The sequence below is a fragment of the Lepisosteus oculatus genome, unplaced genomic scaffold (assembly GCF_040954835.1).
Source record: "Lepisosteus oculatus isolate fLepOcu1 unplaced genomic scaffold, fLepOcu1.hap2 HAP2_SCAFFOLD_60, whole genome shotgun sequence".
Taxonomy (NCBI): domain Eukaryota; kingdom Metazoa; phylum Chordata; class Actinopteri; order Semionotiformes; family Lepisosteidae; genus Lepisosteus; species Lepisosteus oculatus.
Window position 1 is genome coordinate 612,854 of NW_027168149.1, and position 24,583 is coordinate 637,436.

At 45.4% G+C, this 24,583-nt stretch overlaps 5 non-coding genes across 5 annotated transcripts; 3 read left to right on the plus strand and 2 right to left on the minus strand.

Moving 5' to 3' along the window:
• The first annotated feature begins 9,279 nt into the window (after positions 1–9,279).
• On the plus strand, positions 9,280–9,352 carry trnar-acg (transfer RNA arginine (anticodon ACG)). The gene has a single exon. It is a non-coding gene; the product is annotated as a tRNA-Arg (tRNA).
• A 12,737-nt stretch (positions 9,353–22,089) lies between these two features.
• On the minus strand, positions 22,090–22,161 carry trnah-gug (transfer RNA histidin (anticodon GUG)). The gene has a single exon. It is a non-coding gene; the product is annotated as a tRNA-His (tRNA).
• A 201-nt stretch (positions 22,162–22,362) lies between these two features.
• Positions 22,363–22,434, plus strand: trnae-uuc (transfer RNA glutamic acid (anticodon UUC)). The gene has a single exon. It is a non-coding gene; the product is annotated as a tRNA-Glu (tRNA).
• Positions 22,435–22,885: 451 nt separating this feature from the next.
• Positions 22,886–22,958, plus strand: trnav-cac (transfer RNA valine (anticodon CAC)). Its single transcript has one exon. It is a non-coding gene; the product is annotated as a tRNA-Val (tRNA).
• Positions 22,959–23,581: 623 nt separating this feature from the next.
• Positions 23,582–23,653, minus strand: trnad-guc (transfer RNA aspartic acid (anticodon GUC)). Its single transcript has one exon. It is a non-coding gene; the product is annotated as a tRNA-Asp (tRNA).
• Between the last annotated feature and the right edge of the window lie 930 nt (positions 23,654–24,583).

Below are 24,583 nucleotides of genomic sequence, written 5' to 3' on the forward strand. Positions count from 1 at the left end.
GTTGAAGCTAGAGACACAGAATAAGAGCAAACACATCCTAAATACAGTGTTCCTGCACCTTTGACCTCATCCAGAATGTATCGTTTTTTGAAAGGGATTGCTGTCAGAATGCACAACTGAATCCCAAACAGAATCTCTAGTCAAATATGATCATTTGTGAAACAGGCAAATGAGTCTCTCAGGTGCCCATTGCTCATTTTCAGACACATTTATGCAATACTTTCACCATGCGTTGAGCAATAGGGATTAAAGATACCAGAGGTAAGGTTTAAAAGTGATTCTGAGGTGCAACACATCAGCGATACAGCTAGGCATCTGAAATGCGGGGTTTGAGAGCCCTTCAGGGAACACCGTACCCTAAAGGTACCAGAAGTCCACTAGTATAAGCATTAAGTCACTGTCACCCCTGTTACAATGTGATTGCTACATATCTTCATTTCCTTGGTTTTTAAGGAGTAAGAGTGCAGGGGGTCTAAATCTGCGATCCAGTGTGTTGAAGTATTTCACAACACTACCTGTAGCCCGTCTGGAAATCAATCCTCATTCTGATTGTTGCCCTGGGCATGTACCAATAAATCACTGAGCATATATATATATAGCACTGTGTTGAAGCTAGAGACCTGTATGTAATAATATGATGCTAAAATGTTATTTTCAGATATATTAATGTAATAAATGATTGCTTATGCTTTATAAACAAATCTAATTAAAATAAAAGCTTAAGTTTTGTATTTATCTTGTATCATAGAACATGATTTTCTTTGTATTTCAAGCCCACAAAGTGTCCAAATGACGCACTACATGATATAAGGAAGATTATCACATGCATATCGGTATTATCTTTCTTATGAAAATGCATTCCTTTCATTACCTTTTACTTTTTAAAATGAACTCAAATTGTGTATAATGTAATAATTTAAGTAGAATAGATTCTAATAATATAATGATCCAGTGTGTTGCACTACTTCACTGCTTCACTGCTCTATGCCGTCTGGAAATAAATCCTCAGACTGCTTACTGCCCTGGGCATGTACCAATAAATTACAGGAGCACATCTATATATCACTGCGTTGAAGCAGGGGACACACAATCACTGCAAACACATCCTAACTACAGTGTTCCAGCACCACTGACCTCATCCAGAACGTATCATTTCTTGAAAGGGATTGCTGTCCGAATGCACATCTGAATCCCAAACAGAATCTCTAGTAAAATACGATCATTTGTGAAACAGGTAAATGACTGTCTCAGGGGCCCATTCCTCATTCTCAAGACACATGTATGCAGTACGTACACCATGCATTGAGCAATAGGGATTAAAGACACCACAGGTAAGGTTAGAAGTCATTCTGACTATATTCTAAAATATTGGACTCATATTCTTATGATGGCTGACATGATGCTGCGTTTAAAACCGGGGTTAATGGACATTATATGACTGTCAATTCTGTTTTGTTTTGGAGACTCTTGGCTGCCTATGTGGTACAGTGCAGCGTGAAGGAAACATTTTCCAAAACTGTGTCAGCTCAAAAGTTGTAAGAGAACCTCTCCAGCTGCTTTAACTCTCTTCATTTTTGTCATTTAATTGTCTGTCGGCACTATGTGGCAGTGTTGCATGACAACCCATCTCACCACGGAAAGGAACCTAACAGCTTTGGTAAGAGAGGAGAAATGGACCTGGCCCGTACAGGGCTCGAACCCACAACCTTGGCGTCACTAGCACCACGCTTTAACCCACTGAGCTAACCGGCCTCACAACAGTGGTCCTCTCTGTGCTGCAAAAAATCGAACTCAGGGAATTTCTTTTGTCCTCCTTTGAATAGAAAGCTGTGTAATTCAGTGTACGGGCTTTCTCATGCAGTTTCATGGTTCTTGTAACCCAAATCCTACACTGGCCTGAAGTGCCCCCCCATTTCACAGCATTCTTCAGCTGATTTAAAATGTACCTAAAGGAGGAGCATTATTGAAGACCATCAATTACCAAGAGCTTTTGTCAAAGGTTTTGGTGGTCATTTTTAATGACCACAGAGCGCTGTGACCTCGGTTTTACATCTCATCCAAAGGACAGCACCCTTTTATAACACAGCTTCTCCGTCACTATGCTGGGGCATTGGGACCTGCACAGACCTCAGGGTGAGCGCCCCCCCGCCGGCACTGTTACGTCCCAGTGTGTGTTCTGTGTGTTTTTCTGTTATGTCCACACTGCTGACCCTTGATTGTTCTCCCTTCCCCATTGGCCAACCATCACACCACTGTTTCAATATGATGTCATCATCAATCAGCCTTCAGCCAATCAGAACATATTTTATTCACTATATAACATGGAGGCTTTCAGAAAGAAAAGGCCTTTTGTTTGACTTTGGTCCTGTTTGGTTTTGGTTTTCGCTTCGCTTCGCTTCGCTTCTTGTTATTGCTTCGGCTTCGTTTGTTGGTTTGTATTGCTTTGTGTTTGTGTATTTTCGTATAGCTTCGGCTTTGTTGTTTTGTTGGTTTTACGTTAGTTTCTTTGTACTTTCGTTTGTTTGTGTGTTCATCCATGATTTGTCTTTACCTTGCCCAGGTGTTACATGTTCAACTTATGTGTTCTTTTGTACCCTGTCCTGTTGATTACTCTTGTTTTTCCTTATTTGTATTCCTGGTTCACTTGTATTTTTGTGTGAACTTTTGTATATAAGGTTAGTTTAGGTTGTTGGGTACACTTACACACTTAGTTAATTTTGTATTAGTACACTAGTTTAGTACGGGTGAGTGCCATTTGTCTTGTATGGTTTTGGGTAGTCAGTGCAGGTTAACTAGGGTGTTGAAGACGCAGAAGACCGTGTGTTTCTGGTTTTTCTTTTGTAGTCAGATTAGCTTTCCCTCACTGTCCTAGCCAGCTCCATTTTGTTTGTTATTTTCTTTTCTTTGGCAAAACTCTAGTTCCTTACCCTTATCACGCTTCCTAGTCCCTCACCAAAACCCATCTGCTTCCAAAAGAATTATCCTAAATGTTACACCCCTTTTCCCCTAGACACTTGGGGTCGTAACATTATTGGGGGCTCGTCCGGGATATCAAATTCCCGTCCTAAGGATTTTTTTTTGTGTTGCAGAATTTTGGTGTTGGTACAGGATTTTGATTTGTGGATTGTGTTTTGGCAAGGTACTGTAGTTATGGCTACTTTTGATTTGCGAAAGTTTGTGGAGGAACCTTCCTTTGAGCAGCTGGATAAGTGTAGGAAGGACGAATTGCTCCAAATTGCTGATTACTTCCAGATTCAGGTTTCGACGCAAGCTCTTAAAAGGGACGTCAAGAGACCTGTGATGGATAGATTGGTAGAGTTAGAGGTCATTGCATTAACGAGCAGGTACGCCGGTTCTCCTGGGGCTGGTGCTAAACCTGCTATGGTGGTGGAAGAACAGGACGAGGTGCAGGGGGTGGCTGAAGACTTAGTGGAGGCTGAGGTCAAGGCCACCTTGCCTCCCTTTGAACCGTTCTCTCCGGTCTCCACCGGGTCAAAAAGCGATACTCGCCTGAAAGTTCATTTGGCCCGCTTGCACATGGAGGAAAAAGCCCAAGTACGCCAGGCAGAATTTGAATTGCGCCTTGCAATTCGTAAGATGGAGATCAAGGCGGAGAAAGAGGTTAAGCTCCGACAGCTTGAGCTAGAAGCACGAAAGAATGCTCCTGCTGTGCAGCCGACCCACTCCGAGGCCTCTAGCATGTCTCCTTTGCAAGATCCACTCTCTACCACCTTTGATGTAAGTAAGCACATTGCTTTAGTACCTCTGTTTAGGGAGACGGAAGTTGATTCGTACTTTGGTGCATTCGAGCGAATTGCCACATCACTTCGTTGGCCTAAGGAGGTTTGGTCACTGCTTTTGCAGTGTAGATTAGTGGGCAAAGCTCAGGAAGTTTGTTCTACACTTTCTTTAGAAGAAAGTTTGAATTACAATACTGTGAAAGCTGCTATCTTACGGGCTTATGAATTAGTTCCTGAGGCATATAGACAACGCTTCAGAAATCATCATAAAGTGTCAGACCAGACATTTGTTGAATTTGCTAGAGAGAAGGGCACTCTCTTTGATAAATGGGTTGTAGCCAGTAAAGTGAGTGACTTTAACTCATTGCGTGAGTTAATGCTCTTAGAGGAATTTAAGAACTGTTTGCCTGAACGCATTGTTGTGTATTTGAATGAGCAAAAAGTAACTACTTTATCGCAAGCCGCTGTTTTGGCAGATGAGTTCGTGCTCACTCATAAGAATGTTTTCATGTCTGTGCGTGCGGAGAAGACTTTGTCTACTCTAAGTTCCCAGTCTCAGTCTCCCCCAGTAAAAACTAGTTCCTCACGTCTTAAAGAGGAGCGTGAATGTTTTTATTGTCACAAGAGAGGTCATATAATTGCAGATTGTTTGGCCCTAAAACATAAGCAGCAGCAACAGCAACATCCTAAGAGTGCTGGGTTTGTTAAGACTGTTTCCCGTTCTGCTATTCCTTTGTCTAGTGAAAACAGTCTCCCTGACCCTAGTTATGAACCATTTATTATGGAAGGATTCATTTCGCTAACAGGTTGTAAGAAAACCGGCTCAGGGACGCCAAATATGTAATCATAGTGGCTCTCTGAAGGCACCAGTTCTGTAGGGTTTGGGCATTTACTGAGACAATTATTAATTGTAGCAGTAAATCACAAAGTTGATTCTTTTGATGGCTTTAGAATCCAACCATGCGACATAACTCAAACAACGCACACACACAGGTACTAATACACGAGGATACATTTATTAATACATAGAATATGCATGTAAACCTAACAGATCTTATCGAGAGGGTTATCAGAATACAAAAGGTATATATTCAGTCAGTTACTAAGTGTTACACATATCAAGAGGACATACGTTCAGTATATCATTCATTTATACCGTTTCGTAATTGAACTTGGTTACAACTTCTACATTAGATACTCAAAACAAGTACATAACTCTTAGGAAATAAATTGATATCAACTGGTTGGGATAACAATTGAATTCTCGAGCTGTAATGCATTGAAGTTGAATACTCATCCAATTTCTGGGGATTCAGATCTCCTGCGGGCACAAAGAAACAGTTGCAGGCTGTTGCTGTCAAATCCGCGCTCTCTGGCTCGGTGCCAGGCTGTGATGTGCGGCTTGCAACGATGCGCTGCTGATGCTCACTGTTGGCTTTAACTAGCAAAGTTTGTGCACAGGAGAAAAGATGACTGTGGGTCCCAGCAAGTCAGGAAGAGGACCTGTTCGTTCCTGATGAAGAGCTAGTTCTGAATAGTGATTCAGCTGTCCACAGTTCCGACCTGTTCACGAGGCTTGCTGCTGGTGCTAACCTCGAGTGGATCCTCTGGTTAGTCTCTGGCAACCTCCGCTCTAGACTCTTAGAACAAAGGAAAGTTCTGGCACTCGGACACACTGGCCGTTCCGTGGTTGTCCGGGCTGAGTCTCAGGATGGTCAGGAGGCGCGCTGCGAGAATGTCCTGCCCTTGGGATCCTTCTGCTCCTGGGCCGTCCTGCCCTGGAATTCTCCTTTGAATTCCCTTTAGAACAGTCCACAGAATCCTCTCCAGAATCTTACTGAATCTTACTGAAGCCGAATCTTGTTGAATCTCTCAGGCTCTCTGTGTTGCCTGTTTTTACCTGGAGGAACTTCAGCTCATTGATTGGTTGAAAGTTCCATGGGCATCAGAGTCCCATGTGGGTTACTCGGCCCTACCAGTCCCTGATTGGTTGATCAAGGTGAGATATGAGTCACTTACTCCTGACACTTAGGAATGCAGTCCAGATGTCCAACTGGCACTCCCTAGACAGATAGGCACCAATGGATGACCATTGATCATGATAGCCAGGCTTAGCTAAGTGCATCCCCCTTTGGGAGCTGTCCTAATCAAACCTTATATCAGCTTGCATGAATAGTTTCTCTGTGGCTGCACCACAGAGATGAACAGAGAAATAATTTGGGAAAGCTCAGAAACACTTAATTATTTCTTATTAATAAGCCTCGCCGCTACAAGGTAAACCAGAAGACCAGAAAACAATTCAAATATTTAGAGATAGTGGAGCAGCCCAGTCATTTATTGTTGTGGATGCACTGCCTTTGTCTGATAAATCTTTCTGTGGTTCGAGTGTATTAGTTCAAGGCATCGAAATGGGTTTTATGAAAGTGCCTTTACACTGTGTACATCTACAATGTGGTTTAGTTACTGGATTTGTTAGAGTTGGGGTATGTCCTTCGCTACCTGTTAATGGAGTAACTCTTATTCTTGGAAATGACCTGGCTGGGGGTAGAGTATAGCATATTGTTTGATTGGTTTTGTCTTCATTGTCCAAACATTAGATGTTTGTTTTTATGGGTGGGGGTGTTACGTCCCAGTGTGTGTTCTGTGTGTGTTTTTTCTGTTATGTCAAACAATGTCAACCATCACACCACAGTTTCAATATGATGTCATCATCAAACAGCCCTCAGCCAATCAGAACACATCTTATTCACTATATAACATGGAGGCTTTCAGAAAGAAGAGGCCTTTCGTTTGACTTCGGTCCCGTTTGGTTTTGGTTTTCGCTTTGCTTCGCTTTGCTTCTTGTTATTGCTTCGGCTTCGTTTGTTGGTTTGTTTTGCTTTGTGTTTGTGTATTTTGGTATAGCTTCGGCTTTGTTGTTTTGTTGGTTTACATTAGTTTCTTTGTTCTTTCATTTGTTTGTGTGTTCTTCCTTGTTTTGTCATTCCCTTGCCCCAGTGTTACATGTTCAACTTTTGTGTTCTTTTGTACCCTGCTCCTGTTTATTACTCTTGTTTTCCCTTATTTGTATTCCTGGTTCACTTGTGTTTTTGTGTGAACTTTTGTATATAAGGTTAGTTTAGGTTGTTGGGTACACTTACACACTTAGTTGACTTTGTATTAGTACACTAGTTTAGTACGGGTGAGTGCCATTTGTCTTGTATGGTTTTGGGTAGTCAGTGCAGGTTAGCTAGGGTGTTGAAGACGCCGAAGACCGTGTGTTTCGGGTTTTCTTTTGTAGTCAGATTAGCTTTCCCTCACTGTCCTAGCCAGCTCCATTTTGTTTATTTTCTTTTCTTTGGCACCACTCTAGTTCCTTACCCTTATCACGCTTACTAGTCCCTCACCAGAATCCCCCTGCTTCCAAAAGAATTATCCTAAATGATACACCCCTTTACCCCTAGACACTTGGGGTCGTAACAGACCTCTAACTCGTTTCCTTAGCTTGGATTTAAGCCACGAAGCAGGCTTCTACTGTATAAACGTCTAGAGGAATCACAAGCTATTTGAGAGGCCATCATCCCAGGGGGAACTGACAAAGTCTATGCCTAAACACCTAGCGCAGTCTCTCGAGAGACTGTCAAAAATCGCTTTCTCCTTTTGCGTTGCAAGTAAGTGAAAACGCAGTCTCAACCCAGAGCCACTTGGCAGCAGCGGCACGTAAATACTGTTACTGTTACTGCTCGATACCGACGTTAACCTACTATACCATGTTCAGCCACCGCTAGAAAATGTTCGGCTCTAGTACCGGAGCAAACGACAGGAGGGCCAATGTCGAACAGGCACACGTGTCAGACATGGAGAGCGACTAGGATGGGATTTGAACCCATGCGTGCAGAGCACAATGGATTAGCACTCCATCGCCATCGCCTCGTCGGGGAAACTGGACTGTCCGGACATGAGCTAGCGCGCTCCAGATGATCTTTTTCATTTTTTTCCCTCATACTCGAGGGTCATTTTCCTGTTCCACATGCGATTTCAACATTTTCCTTGGGAGATGTCAAGCCAGCACGCCACTGCTGTGGTTCAGTGGCCAGTGTGGAGTTCAGAGGCCCTGTTGTACACAGAAAGCACATTGAGCTCCTTGGACGTGAAAAGTTCCAGATAAAAGCCATTTGTCATCCTTTCTCTTGGTGTCGATGTTGCTATTGTATGTAAAGGTGGCAACTTGCTCAGCGAGCAGGCGGAGCACACACCGAATGCAGATGTGTCTGAGTGGTGTGTCCAAGTGGCTGCAAAAGGACAGCGCTCCCGGGGTGCCGTGGCTTAGTTGCTTAAAGCACCTGTCTCTTAAACAGGAGATCCTGAGTCCGAATCCCAGTGGTGCCTTCTTTGTTCTGTCTTCTTGAACAGAACTGGTCCTTACAGACAACCGCCTACAGCTAGACTTAATTAAATGCAAGTATTCATTTCCTGTCTTTAACGCGACTTGTTTTTCTTAAAATGGATGCAACTTGCAAAACATGAAATACAAACATTGCTAATCAGCGCTAGCGGCTGGCAAAAAAAAAGAAGTCAGCAATGTTTTTTTTCTTTAACCTTAACCCTGCTAATGGAGAAGAGTTAAACGACCGAGTCTATGCAGCTTAAACGGTGCTCATGTCGGGTTCTTAGCTGAAAGGGTTGTAAATCACGCTCACCCCAGTCCTTAATCTTTTAAAAGGATACAAAATTGAACCTAGTCGCCACATCACATACATCCTGTTCAACGATAAAAAGGTGACATCTATCCTCGATCCAGAGTAAATCCCACTTTGAGGGCATATTGTTTTCCACTTTACCATGAGTTGGGCTCAGCTGCACAGAGGCGAGAGCAGAGCAATGAGGTCACGGGGACAGGGGAGTCACACGCTGGCGGTTTAAACACGCGGAAGAAAACTGAGGGATCCACAGTATGTGGACCCTCCGTGCGCCATCAGTCCGCACTCCGGACTCTGAATCCTGCCATCCAAGTTAAGATCTCGGCGGAACCTGAGGCGCAGTTCCTTCTTAAAACGTAATCTGGTGAGCATTTCTAGAATCGTACTTGTATAGATGCAGCCTTTAATGTGTTGCTAGGTTAAAATTGATGACTTCTTGAACTTCAGTAGGAAACTTCCCTCTTGATTTCAGATTTAATTTCTTTATTACAGGGGCGCTTTTATGAAGACAGAGTCATGTTCAGGTACTTTGCTTGATGGAGGAAGCATATTTCGGACTCTGTGATCTGCTCACCTGGAAAGGTCTGCTGTACTACTACAAGAGAGAAGTAGAGTCTGGAAGAATGGACAATTTTATGATGCTTTGGAAGATAATGTTTTTTTTTTCTTTGAAATCGAAATGAATCAGAATATCAGTGCAAAAGACAAACTCTTGGTTTGGTTTAATGAGATATGGTTTTAAAACAGACAAAATGTAGAAAACAGGTGTTTCTCACTTTTGGAAAAGAATGGACCGGGGGTAATATTTTACTAGTTGCAGTGCTGATCTCACTGGGTTACAGTCCTGCAGTGTCACACCAGGGCCAGTGGCGCAATGGATAACGCGTCTGACTACGGATCAAGAGATTGCAGGTTCGACTCCTGCCTGGCTCGGGTCGTTTTTAAACGCATCGCGCTACTCCCTAAGTAGTCTATGCTACTTACTGCATTGTAATCGTACCCAGTAAGAGATTTCCTTCATGTAAATGAACTGCACCTGACAGCTTTAGAAAAACACCTGGGCTCAGTACGGTGCTGAGAGCTCAGCGTTGCTGTTCTAATTAGCACGCACTGCATCGGCTATGAGCCCGAACCTTTCAATTATTCCGATCAGTAAGTCAACACGTAGTCCACATGAACGGTAGAAATATTCTCGTCTGTCTCTTGTTTGTATAGAACTGAATGTCCCTGACAATGTACTGTTAGTTTTAATTGAAGAACGGCATTTGTGTTCAAATATACCAGACAAGTTTATGTAACTGCTCATGCGACACTCAGTTGTAATTAGTCAAGAAATAAAGTCGAACAACAGCTGCGGGTTTGATTCTGAACGTATCAGATTGCAGCGCCTTTTACTTCCATTGACAAATGATAGAGATTCGAAGAGAGATCCTTCAGACCAGCAAGCAAACCCACGGCTATTTCGGTTTTCTATCTAGGCAACGTTGGTGTGTGCAATAGCATACATGAAAGCGTGATGCAATTTCTGTGGTTACATTTGTTGCACGTCATGCACAGTAAGAGTGTTTCTAACACCAAATAAAAAGTCAACAATTAGCGATCACGCCTTCTCCTCAGTTAACCCACTGAAACCCTTGCTGTTAACAGTTCTTTACTGCGTGCTTTAAGAGCACCTACACATCGTGTCGGTTCTTACAGCTTTATTCATTAGGTTTTCAAAGGCATAAGTAGAGCACCAGAGGTGCGAACGCAAAATGTGTGGTTATCTGAAGAATTGCTTTCCATGGCAGCGGGGCCAAGCGATTTAGCGTTTTTATAGTACCAGGAAAGGAGAAGCGGCACTCCGCCTCTGCCGCGCAGGCACAAGGTGACGTGCGGCAGACGCCGGAGTCGGCAGGTTTCGAACCTGCGCGGGGAAGCCCCAACGCATTTCGAGCCCATCGCCTTAACCACTCGAGCACGACAAATGCGGGCTCCCCGCCGCCGCATTCCTCCTATAATCAAACACGGACTGCGAGGTGGCTGCGGAAACCTTTTTAAAGTTGCTCTCCGTTAAAAAAAATACCTTTCACAAGATTCGTGCCGGCAGACAGACACGCCTCAGAGGGTTTAAGGCTGGCTTCACGTTCAAATGATAAAGTCCCCCAGTCCGGATGTCAAAATGCAACTTTGGCAGACAGAAAAAACATCAACGAACCAAAAATGTGGACAAGGATTTTACAAGCTGCACCACACTGCACTTTCAAAAGCATTCGTGTTAGACGCAGGAATTGCCTTTGATTTGCGCGCTTACGAACGCCATGGAAAACGAAACAAAACTAAAGCCCTCAGCTCCTGCACTTGATTATAATCCCGTTACGTGTCGAAGCAGGAATTTAAGTCATCCTACCACTGCAACACGGGGAATAGAGGGAAATGAGCACAAGCTACGAATTGTCTCTAATCAGTCCCTACAGTTGTAAGACGCCTGGAAGCGTGCACCCCCATCATTAATCTTTGCGCATCTGTGCAAGGTAAACTCTGGAGCAGTCTCTGAAACGGCTCAAAGGAAACACGTGATTGATTCCATGTGCATCTGGGGTTCATTTCTTATTTACATTTAATTCAAGGGAAAGGCTTGGGTCAGTTTCAGACGGCCTCCAACAGCGAGATTCAAGCGTCCCACCTTCAGCCCAATCTGCGCCGCCAGAACGCCAACGGCTCCTCTGGTCTCCGGGGTGCGGTTGTGGCCCCGTAACCTAAAGTGTTGGTGGCAGACAAATGGAGACTAACAGGTGATGTCCTAGGACATGACTACATTGTGACACTCGGTGGGGATGGTGACCATTGCTTGGAAAAGAGTGCGAGGCCCCTTTAGAAAAACATTTTGTTAACAGGCATTCTGCCTCAGCCTAAACACCTATAGCTTGCAAAGCGCATGCTATTAGACAGGCACCTCTGCAAGACCTTAAGAGTCTCTTAAACTAGTGATAGTAAGGTGTTCCCAATGGGCGATGTTCGGCTTTCAAATCATCTCTCCGTGGAAGCGCCGAGATGCAGCTGTTTAAGGCTTAGAAGCAGCTGACTGTTTTACTACCTAGCTGATCACTGTCAGTCAGGGAGCTTAGAGGTGAAAAGCCTGTCTGAGAGACAATTCGCCGTCGATCAGTTCAATATGTTCCGTACCAGCTCGGCGCACCTGAGATCATCTTGGTAGCCGTGTAGCTCATATGAGTGAAAGCGTGTGTGTCAGGACTCTTACTTGGCCATCCCAACATACGGAATTTCTTCTGTTTCAGCCACTCTGTTGTTGATGTACTCCTTTGTTTTTGTCATGTTGCAAGACCCAGCGTCTTTTGAGTTTTAGATCACAGGCAGACACCCTGACATTCTGCTGTAGAATTTCCTGATACATCTCGGAATTCATCGGTCCCTCGATGATTGCAAGCCGTACAGCCTCCGCCATGCTTCCCAGGTGGGATGAGGTTTTGGAGTTGGTATGCGGTGTTTTGTTATCTCCAAACATAACACTGTGCATATTTACCAACAAGTTCAACTTTTGTCACGTCTGTCCACAGAACATTGTTCCATGAGTTGTGGAACATCCATGTCGTCTTTAGCAAACTTGAGAGGGGCAGTGGTGGTTTTTTTTTGGGGGAGAGCAGTGGTTTCCTCCGTGGTGACCTCGCATGATCACCACTCCTGTTCAGATTTCTTCTTATGGTGGACTCATGAACACAGACGTAAGACAAAGTAAACCACCTGTTTGCTAGATCCCATCCCCACTCAGCTAGTCAAAGATTCCCTCGAAGGACTGGCAGGACCTATAATTAGTATGATGAATGCATCGCTTGCGTCAGGCGTCGTACATGATCAATTTAAGGTAGTGGTTCTTAGACCGCTCCTTAAGAAGTCAAATTTGGATCCACAAGTTCTTAACAACTACAGGCCTGTCTCAAAGGTCCCATTTCAATCTAAAAGTCTTGAAAGAATAGTTGTTGCCCAACATCAAATGGATTCAAATAATATACTTGAGAAATTTCAGTCTGGTTTCTGAAACTGCATTAACAAGAGTCGTAAATTATATTCTCTTAGCTACTGATGCGGGGAATGCAACAGTGCTAGGTTGCAACAGTGCTAGGAATGCAAACTTTAGGTTGCGCTTCTTCATGCTGCATCATTGGCATGAGTGGAGCTTTTTAAACGTCTGTACTTACTGCGCCCCATAAGAAATCGTTTGTCCCTGTTCAAAAGAGATTGTGCGATGTCCTGCAGCGTTCGCAAAGCAAACCTTTGACAGTTTGAATAGAGGAATTTATTCTGCTTCCTGTGCGTGCAGTAGTTACAAACTTGAACGTCTTTACACGATCTCCTGCAGTTTTCAGGGGGCAGGCTTGGTCAGATGGCTTGGAAAAACGCACTGTGTTTCGGCTCGGGAAACATCATGAGCAGTGTCCTGCATGTTTTCTGTGTATAGCTGTCTTTTAACGCATACAGAATTCATTCGAAATCATTGATTTCTCCAATTAACAAGGGTCCCTTAAATGATGAGTCAAAGTAACATCTAATCGGATTAGTTTCCTTAGAGCTGGTTCAGAGTTTGCTCAAGAGTTTACCTATCACAGATGCGCAAAGAAGAATGTTGGGGGTGCACGCTTCAAGGCACCTTATAGCTGTCGGGAGTGATTCGAGACGATTCGTGGCGTGTGCTCGTTCCCATATACCATACGCACCGGGGTGCAGTGCTAGGATGACATACAATACCGCTTGGGCACGTAACGGCGTTATATGCAAGTGCGGGACGTGAGGGTTTTCGTTTGTTCGTTTTGTTTTGCTCTGCTTTGCTTTGTTTTGCTTTCCATCGCGTTGGTAAGAGCGTAAATAAAAAGGCGATTCCTGCGTCTACCACTAATGTAAGAGCTATTTCAAGTGCGACGTGGTGCGGCTTTTCAAATGCTTGTGGGCATTTCTCTGTTGTTGATTCTTTTTTTGTGTGTAACAAAGTGGCATTTTCATGTCCGGACGGGGAGACTTTATCATTCCGACATGAAGCCACCCTTAAGTCCTCTGAGGCGTGTCTGTCTGCAAGGCTTGTATTTTGGAAATGTTTTATTGAAACGGAGAACGACTTTGAAATAGGCTTCCGCCGGCGCCTTGCGATCCAGGTAAGATTGTAGCAAGAACGCAGCGGCAGCAGGGCTTGCTGTAGTCGTGGCCGAGTGGTTAAGGCGATGGACTAGAAATCCATTGGGGTCTCCCCGCGCATGTTCGAATCCTGCCGACTACGTTGTCCGCCTCCAGTCGGTGTGTTCCGGCGCAAGCAAAGAAGCGCGCCTCTTTGCTGTTCCTGGTGGTTTTAAAACGCCCAATCGCTTGTACCCGCTGCCTTGAAATAAATTCTTCAGCATCCGCGAATGGCATTTTGCAGCTGGAAGCATATGTCGACGCTTTTTGCACAGAGCACCAAAAAAGCGTCTTTTTTGAAGGCCCAGACACTGAGCATTGGTGTTTCAGTGGTAGAATTCTTGCCTGCCACGCGGGAGGCTTGGGTTTGATTCCCGGCCAATGCAGTGGCTTTTGCAGCGAGCGGCTCCATCACTTGCATCCCCTTGCAACTCGCAACTGAAAACCCACTGAAGCTAAGCAGGTGTGAGCCAGGTCAGTACCCGGATGAGGGTAAGCTACAGGGAAAAACAAAGCTTCCAGCTGGAAGCGGTGTTAATGGTGCCGGCGGGGGGGCGCTCACCCTGAGGTCTGTGCGGGTCCCAATGTCCCAGCATAGTGACGGAGACGCTGTGTTGTAAAAGGGCGCTGTCTTTCGGCTGAGATGTAAAACCGAGGTCATAGTGCTCTGTGGTCATTAAAAATGACCACCAAAACCTTTGACAAAAGCTCTTGGTAATTGATGGTCTTCAATAATGCTTCTCCTTTAGGTACATTTTAAATCAGCTGAAAAATGCTGTGAAATGGGGGGACACTTCAGGCCAGTGTAGGATTTGGGTTACAAGAACCATGAAACTGCACGAGAAAGCCCGTACACTGAATTACACGGCTTTCTATTCAAAGGAGGGCAAAAGAAATTCCCTGAGTTCGATTTTTTGCAGCACAGAGAGGACCACTGTCGTGAGGCCGGTTAGCTCAGTTGGTTAGAGCGTGGTGCTAATAACGCCAAGGTCATGGGTTCGGTCCCCGTACGGGCCATGTTCTTTTCTCCTCTCTTACCAAAGCTGTTAGGTTCCTTTCCGTGGTGAGATGGGTTGTCATGCAACGCTGCCACATAGTGCCGACAGACAAGAGTGTTGCGGGAGAAGAGAAAAGTGTTTGAAGATTTAAGAGTGTCTTAGGTGGAGTCAAAATCAAGTGTCACAAATGCAACTGGGAGGATTTCCAATGTTTAATATGGTAAAAATAAGCAGAAGTTATCTGCCGGTCATGGCACAGTCTGCCATGCTTTTGTCAGATACTGTAAAGTGGTGTCGAACTGGAGCCTCACCATTTGCATATGTGAGGCTCCAGTTATACATCGAGTGTCACATTAAATGACAAAAATGAAGAGAGTTAAAGCAGCTGGAGAGGTTTTCTTACAACTTTTGAGCTGACACAGTTTTGGAAAATGTTTCCTTCACGCTGCACTGTACAACATAGGCACCCAAGAGTCTCCAAAACAAAACAGAATTGACAGATAGGAGAAAATTCCCACTCGTCCTGAAGTTCCCAAAATCCAGCACTGAGCGTAAACAAAGTGTCTAAGTAGCGTGGGAATGCTAACCCTAACCCTAGCTGGAGTTTGAGCAATCCAGCACTGAGCGTAAAAAGATGAGTCAAAGTAACGTCTAATCGGATTAGTTTCCTTAGAGCTGGTTCAGAGTTTGCTCAAGAGTTTACCCAGTGGGCATTGATTCGTCGCATATACGTATATTCACGGCGAAAATACGGCTATACGTATATATACGTCGCCTCGACGTATAATCAACGTCGAATTGCAACCGTAAAATCGACGACATTAATAAACGCATATATAACGTCGAAAACACATCTAACACAGTGCCTGAGGCTTTTTACTGTATGTATCGTGTGTGCCGCAACTAGGAGTATACGGCACTCTGCACAGTGTACGAAGTAAATTATTTTCGCAGTAATTAATTTACACTTGTATAATAAATATAGTAAATATAATAAATTAATTACTGCGAAAATAATTTTCTTCGTAAATCCTGCAATCCAGATGATTGGGGTATTGGTGCATGGCTACAGTCTGTGCTAGGAACATGGAGAGGGTCTCTGGTTCAATACATATTTGTGGGTCTGGTATTATTCGTTATGATCATATCGTTAATATCCTGTTTGAAAAACATGTGGACTAAAGCTGCTGCTTCTGTGCTAATTGTACGCCCTGAAGGGATCATGAAGGTCAAAAAATGATTTCATGGGAAAGATTCTCTTATCTAGTGGCAGAACCTGATGGGTAGAACAATATAGCTTTAAGGGGGGTTACCCTTGGGAGTGATTCCCCTAGATGCAAATGATTATTGTGGTTTGTTTGTTCATAATAAGATGTTTTGCAGGAACGGAACAAAGAGAAATTTTACAACTTCAGCTAGTATTGTTCTACAAAACGTCACAGCTGAGGCAGGGGAACAATGTGTAGATTTTTCTAAGAGTTATTACCCAGTTGTTGACCAATCTGTTGACCAATGTTGACCAAAAAAGCCTAGGATTATGCTGGGCTCCAGCCCACAGGGATTTACCTGTGCTGTAAGAACTAATGAGTGAATAAGGAGACTGGATTCTGGTGAAAGACTTCAGGAAAAAGAAATGGTGTTCACTCAGGTGGAGGGGGCTGTACCAGGTGCTGCTGACCACTGCCACTGCTGTGAAGGTCACAGAAATGGTGCCCTGGATTCATGCTTCCCACTGTAAAAAGGTCACAAACGAACTGAACAAAGCGCAGGAGTGATGTCTCCACAAGGACAGATGGGGATAACCTGCTTGGGACTGATGTGCACAGCCTTTTTCCTTTTTATGTAGAAGCCTGTCACCACCCCAAAAGAGGAAGAATCTAAACACGAAGCCTCTTTGTATACAAACTGGCTGAATGAAACTGATAATGAGGGGGATATGAGTAATTTGTGGTATAAATTTATAAATCATACTGTAAAGTTAAAGAAATTTAATGCATCTTGTTATATATGTGCTTTAATGCCTCATTCTACAGCCTCACCCATGCGACTTTTTATGAAATGTACTCTTTTATTAATATCATGTTAGAAGGCTTAGACGCTATCAAACAAGAATTAAGGGGAGTTAGATTAATGGCACTTCAGAACAGGTTCGTGCTGGACCTTCAAAATGCAGCATCTGGAGGAGTCTATGCTTTAGTAGGAGACTCCTGTTGTACATATATTCCAGCTAATGACTATGATTACGGAAATCTTACGCTCGCTATTCAGCATTTAAAAGAACTAAAAGACAAGGTGAATAAAGAGAGAGGCATAAAAGATACACCGGCTTTTCTCTCCTGGTTAGAATCACTGTTTGGGCCAGGGGGAATGTTTTTCTTTTAAGTTACTAACACCGATTATAGGGGCTGTGATACTTGTCTTCCTGTTTTTATGTTGCTGTATGACATGTATTATTCCAATGCTTCGAAATATGGAAATATGGTACCTAGGGGGATAAACTGTTCATCCTTCCAGTCTGGAGAATTGGCAGCTGTCTGACGTCAGTAAGTGATCCTTAAAAAATTAATAGTTCCATGACAGTGTGCATCACCAGAAAATCAATTTCAATGCATTAAAACTCTTGTTATCCTTCTGATCATTGAAGTGTCATTGCCCCAGCACTGTATACTCTTACTTTTGACGCCTGTCTGAAGTTGGATCCATTTCTAAGAATGGTGACTCACATATCCTCATGCTCAACTTTGGCTCAACCACACAAACTATGAAGTTAATCATCTGCTTTTGCTCCAAGATTTATGTTACTAGGCTCTCTCCTGGGGATCCTCGTGTTCAAACATTGCCCTTATTGTGGATGATCCATGACAGAATTCAGGGAATTCAGAATTCTGATACCTCAGCTCAGATTCTGACTGGGCAGACTGTCATTGCCTGGTGTGAATGTGTGCATATCTGTTTTTGTGCATGTTCTGTGGCCTGTTGTACAGTACATCACAAATGAAAGGGAAATGGAAAACTAAAATAAGACTCAAGTGTTTTATCTTTCATTAACAGTGTTTCATTAGTATCTGTGCTAGATCCTGTCATCCACTGCTTACCACGACAGGCTCTAGCACAGGATAGCAGCTAATACATTTAACAATCTCACTGCACAATGTTGTATATTCAAGGGCTGATCTTCTGTACTTTTTCTTTCACTTTTCATTTCCTAGAAACTCAGTCCTGCCAGGAATAATCTGAGAACAAAATCAATCTGAGTGAAAATCTAAGCAGAGGAAGATTGTTTTACAGAGTCAACAAGGTCTTATTCAAGGTCATCAGCACTAACAACATTCTCTCTGGAGACAGGCGATAAGAAAATTGAAAGTGTGTATTGTTACATAACAGCAGAGACTATGAGTTATGCTATCATGAGAGTGGTGATGGATTTTTTTCATTGCTTAGTTTTGCAGGTTCTGTACATTTGAACATTCAAAGTGACTAAAGTAAAGGAGTTTTCCCTTTTTACCACATAATTCCCAAAGATCAACACTAATAGAAAGCCTAATTCCAGCCAAGATTCAATTACTGTCTCTCAGGCATCCCAGCAGTGGATTTCATGACTTCAGACAGCCATCTTTATCAGTGGAGAACTCAATGCTCTGAGGTTTACTGGCAGAGTCTCACACTGGGTAATATGTTGGTAAATAATGTCCTATGGAATTCTACTATTGATAAATTCTACTATGGAACTGCGATGTGTCCTGAAAAAATCTTCTATGATAGTGGTACAGTCCATCACACCCCACCTACAGCCTTTAAAAGAGAAAAAAATATTCTGATATTATGGTGGAAAAAGAGCCCTGGAATCTTTGTAGAAGGACAAAAGACGGAAAGAACGGGCAGTGTAACCATGGCGAAGAGAAGGGAAATATTGGAGAGAGCTTTTTTCATACACTTTTTATCATTGTTTTTCCAGCCCAACAATGATCAACAAATATGGGCAGGCGTCCTGTGCCAAATCCAATCTACCTTTCTTCCAAGCATACAGGAATGTCAGTGAATTAAATATTGACATATGAAAATACCCAAAAATATGCAATCACACATATGCAGTTTGAGCAAACATAAGACAATACCCAAGTACCACAAACTACCAGGCATCATTAGCAGTTCAGGTGGGGAGCTGTGTCAGCATGCGTAGGCTGCAAAGGAACAAGTAATAGGTCTATTCCATGCTTAAAAGAGAAGAAAGAAAACACAACATTTCAGCCGTGGAGCCCTCACACCTGAAGAAGGCTCCACGGCCGAAACGTTGTGTTTTCTTTCTTCTCTTTTCATCTAGTGTCATTAGCCAGTTCCTGTCAAAATAAAATAGAAATGGATAACATTCTAGAGAGAGTTTGAAATACCAAGGTACAATTTAAACCATATTTCTTCCACTACAACCACAATATTTTGGAGAGATCGCTGAGCCTAACTGTTCTGGCATGCCCGTTAGCCTCCGTCCTGCTTCAGCAATGAATGCAACGGGGCACATTCTGAGGGAGATGCGGTCAATCAGGTTGCAGGAAAACCACGCTATGCTTTTTTTTGAGATCCTGAAAAGGACAGAGGGGCCATGTATATGTGTGCAGCTGGATATGTAATTGCAGGTGGCGTAGCAAATTCTGCTGAAGCCCCACTGCCTGGTGTGGACGGTAGCTGTGCATGTTGCAGCAGAATTGTGCATGTGAGATCAAGGGGGCATGTCATGTGTTTGAGCACTTCACTCCCTTCCGGAAGCACGTGATTCCCTGAGTCCAAAAATATTTGTAAGTTCTTTGGATGACCTGTGGACCGATCTTTCACGATGAAGAATTCCTTAAGAAGAATAGATCTCGGCCCACCATCCCAATGCCTCCATCTCAAAACAGCAACCTCCCACTGCCCTTAGTCTGCAAGGCAGTCCTTTCAAGTGCGATGATGACGCCGGGACCTTCGTTGCCTATTGTACGAGCTGAACTTTTGTGCTCATCAATTCAACGCTCTTTCCATCAACTCATCTTGTCTTTTGACGCTTCGTGTTTTGTGCTCCTTTGACTATCGGCATATCGGGTGACTGCAAACACTGAAGTTCTTGCTTACGGAGTGTGGAATAGTGTTTTCAAGTGATCGCTGTTCTGTCATGTTGACGCCGAGTGAATCTTTCTTTGGCAACATGGGCAGGCTGACAGCAGCGCGAGCGAAAGTAATGGCAAATTTCTTGACTTATTTCTGAATGTGAATGTTCTTTAGAAAAGGGATGCGGCGTTGCTTCTCCCCCGTGTAAAGGTCACGCATTCCAGACGTGGTTATGAGCGAACAGTTGCCGCAAGTGTTTGAAAAGAGCAAGAGAGGAAGCAGCCCTGCCCCGTGTGAGGATCAAACTCAGGACCTTCAGATGATGAGACTGACGTGCTACCAACTACGCCAACGAGGCCAGCTGCAGTACACAGCCGGAAAGTTTGCCTCATGGATTTCAGTCGCCCGTTCCCTAATCTTTAGACGCCCTCTGCTGGATGTTGCATTTGCCTTTTGATCTCAGCGATACTTTTTTGGTCTGTTTCTGTTGCAAGTCTGTTTTTCAGATCTCACCTAGCACAAGTCTCTCTGACTGAAGTGGCCTCTCTGCTTCAGCATCGTGCCCTCACTCAGCCTTTAAAAACGTCACTCGGACTTCTGACATGCTGACATGAAATGTCAAGAGAGAGTGGCGGAGACGCTTAAGGCAGAGAGAAGATGAAGAGGGGGCGTGGCTGCGAAATGATTGACAGATGCATGACGCTCTCCGTGACCACAGGCTAAAGGACACCTTTCGGCACATCAAGCTCTAAGCACACACCTGGAGGACGTGGGAAATGATCCCGCTACCTCTCGCATGCAAAGCGAGCGCTGTACCATGCAAGCTAACCCCCCTCGCTGGGGCTCATGCCTCGGTGTCGCCTAGTGCCGCTTGTTCCCCTCTTACCGGGTGCAGTTCACTGCCCTTCGTCTGCAAGGCAGTCGTGTAATTGCGGCTTTCTTGACTTATTGATGAAGGTCTGACTGGACGAGCGAATGACGCCTCTCCCCCGTCCTCAAGCTCGCTGACAGAATAAAATGGAAAGTGCTGCCGTGGCTCATTGGTTTAGGGGTATGATTCTCGCTTAGAGTGTGGGAGGTCCTGGGTTCAAATCGCGGATGAGCCCTTGTGTGTTCTTTCTGTCCTCGTCCACAAGACTGGGAACTGATATCCACATCACCTTGCAGCATCTGCTTATGGCAAACGATGGAATGTGACTAATGACTGAACGAGCCTGGTGAATACTCATCACGTGGCACAATGAGAGCGTGCAGTCAGCTGTCCAAGGCAGCAACCTCATTGCTCGTTCAAAAGAACACGTACTGAAAACTCATCACCACTATGTCGTAAATGAGCACCGCGATCGGTTGTTGTCATGCGTCCTTACCTGGGAAATGCAGAAGCAAAAACTGCCCTCTCTCAGCCACCGAAACGTGTGCGGCTCGCCTTGCACTCTCTGCGCCTCGCATATTTATGGAGCTGTCTGCTCTTCTTTCTGTTGAAGTACGCAAGTTATGGGGCGTACTGCAGACTATGATGTGCTCAATGACAGCTTTCAAGATTTGAAAACTATGAGCTTGATGGCTCAAGTCGAACGAATGTGGTTGTTACGCAATTGATGATCAAACGCACGTATTCTAACGATTCGTGAGAGTATGTTCTAAAGGTCCCTGGCTCGATCCCGGGTTTCGGCATTTTGTTTCATCGCGCTCTTTGTTCCTCTCTCCAGCGCCCTCTGCCTAAAGTGACGCGTCCCTTTCTCAGCCCGAAACGCAAGCGAGACACCAGCAGCAGTCCCTACAGGTTTCCGTAGTGTAGCGGCTATCACGTTCGCCTAACACGCGAAAGGTCCCTGGTTCGAGACTGGGTGCAAACAGCCTCTTCTTGCACGCTCCTGCACTTCACAGAGGTCTTGAACCACCAGTCATTTGTTCCCAATGTATTTCCGGTGCCTTCATGCACTCTTGTACCAAACGCACGTTTTTTCTGTACCTGGAGCCGATCATTTGCAATTGGGCTGTCCCGACAGACCAAGACGAGCTCTGTCGGCTCAAAAGCAGCGCAACACCTGCGAGAACAACAGAAAGATTAGTACCCAGCGGGGGCCTCTTAGTGAGCCCAAGATCTAATCAAGAATCGACTCCAGAAACAGGGCTTGGCGCATTGTTCCATACTCCGACCACTCTTGGTGTAAACAGGTCCCTCCTGGTCTCTGCATGAAATGCACTTTCCTGCGTTTGCTTTGGTGTAACTGGCTTCCCATGCATGGGCGAATGTGAAGAAGATCCTTAGTAAGTCATTGAAGAAACCCGAGAAGAGGTCGGAGTGGCCTCTGTCGTTCATCAACGATCCAGTCAGGCAGTACTCCTCTGTAAAGCGCCGTTTGTTCACATCGATTGGCTTTTTTTTGCCTTCATTCATGCAAGTAGTAAAAGCAGACGCCCCTATTCTGCCGTGACCCGGATTTGAACCAGGGTTGTTGCGGCCACAACGCAAAGTACTGACCACTATACAATCACGGCGAGTTACCGATACACACGTGGCAGGGCGGAAAAGGCTGTGCTCTCTTCGTGTGACATAATTCGGAAAAGTCCTGACGTTGCATTTCAACTGAGTCCCAGTATACATCGACCCTTCGACACTCTGAGTGACAACTCTCTTGCGTGTTTTCTCATATTTATGTAGTTTGCTTGCATGATGCCCGGAACAGCAGGGTTGTGCACTCCCATATGGTCTAGCGGTTAGGATTCCTGGTTTTCACCCAGGCGGCCCGGGTTCGACTCCCGTTATGGAAACGTGTCAATTTTGCCTCCTGCTTTCCAAAAGATCAGCAGTGTGTACGAAGGAGCCACATTAAAACTACTCAACGTGCAAAACGTGCGAGAAGAGGGGGCGCTTGTTTCCAGCCGAAACTTCTCGCGTGTGAGACGAGCTGACCATCGCTGCAGGAGGTGGGAGGGTCACTCTGGTAGACAGGGCTGACCTTCGGCAATAGGATTTATACTCTCCAAGATGATATTTGCACTTTCTGGAGAGGCGATTTTCTCCACTTCAGTAGCCCGATTTCGTCGATTGCGTGGAGAGGGCTGTAGAATGTGGCGCCGTCTTTCCTGCTCCGTCCATGACAGGCGTGCTGGTCTCTGGAGAGAGAGCACGGTCCATCAGCGCACCCCAATAAAGGCACTGGAAGCAGCTGAATCGCATTGGCGAAGCTCAGCGCTGGGCCGCTGGGCACATCTGACCACAGTTTCCGTAGTGTAGTGGTTATCACGTTCGCCTCACACGCGAAAGGTCCCCGGATCGAAACCGGGCGGAAACAGACCAGACTTCTTCTGTCGCCACGCACAAAATGGGATTGGGGATTGGGGATTCGCCTAGTGATCGAACAGACCCACTCACCTCTTAGTGTGGCGGGATCTGCACAGTGCATGTCGCAGCGCATCCTGCTTTCACTTCAATGCGCGTCCTGATGTACCCCGGTCTCCCGCGTGACAGGTGGGGACAGGTGACAGGTCCTATACTAACGAGGAAGACATCACTCTCTCCGACCCCCGGCATCGTGTCCCGACCCACCGTGCTGGAAGCCGACTCGTGCTGTGATTCCTTTACGGAGCAGAAATGACAACCGAGGAGCCGAGAGATCATTTCAGCATTTCGCGTCTGAACGGAAAACACAAACGACCAACTCGGAATGATTTGCCTTTGACGCTTATCAAAGCGTTCTTTGTGCATCGAACAGACCCACTCACCTCTTAGTGTGGCGGGATCTGCACAGTGCATGTCGCAGCGCTCCCTGCTTTCACTTCAATGTGCTTCCTGATGTCGAGTCGTGTGCCGTGCGGAGGCTCTGAAAGCGAGAGCAATGAAAAGGTGCACGACGCTGTGTTAGAAAACAGAGAAGTGAAAGGCAGTCCTTTCTCTAAGGAGGTAAAAGAAAAGCTACTCCCCGTCGGGGAATCGAACCCCGGTCTCCCGCGTGACAGGCGGGGATACTTGCCACTATACTAACGAGGAAGACATCACACGCTCCGACCCCCGGCATCGTGTCCCGACCCAGCGTGCTGGAATCCGACGCGTGCTGTGATTCCTTTACGGAGCAGAAATGACAACCGAGGAGCCGAGAGATCATTTCAGCATTTCGCGTCTGAACGGAAAACACAAACGACCAACTCGGAATGACTTGCTTTGGACGCTTTTCAAAGCGTTCTTTGTGCACGACAACTGCGCCGCCTAGCAGATACAAATGGGTTGTACAACTTTGAAGTAGCAAATGGAAGAGGGCTAAGCCTCCTCTCTTTTAGCCCAGGTTCGATCTGTCTCCCAGAATCACCAGGGCGCACGCACACACACACACCCATGCCGTTGAAGTACTCTGCTTCATTTCTAAGGGCAACTCAACATTCACTCCTACCCCGAGTGCAGAAAAGACAGCGTCTGCAGCAACAGCAGCTCAGGTCTCTGCACAGGAGCTAAGCTGCCCCCATCTCCTCTGCTCTGCGGCTCCTACTGAGTGGAGTCCTGCCTGGAGCCGTGTTTGCAGGCGGCGGCTCCCCGCACCCTGTCTGTGCGTCGTGTCCAAGAGCTCCTGGGAGGAAGAGAGAGCCCTCCGACTCGGGGGCTTTTCCACGGTCTGTGTGAGGAGGGGCGGGTGTGTCCAGCAGCTTATCGAGCGGAAGCCTGGGGCGGCGGAGAGCTGTGATCGTGCAGACCTTGAGGTGTCACCTCTTTGTCTGCTTTCCCGCCCTCCCTCCGCCCAAGCTCTGCTCCAAAGTAGCCCGGCAACCCCTCACACCTGCACGTGTCACAACCTAAGGTGTGGTCATGAGACACCCATGGGGTGTTGTTCTGTTCTTGCTAATTGTTTCCTGCCCGTCGCAGGCAGGAGTCCATGCGAGGAAGATGCGCTGGACAGAGCTCAGAGGACGCACCTGGGTGGCTTTCCTT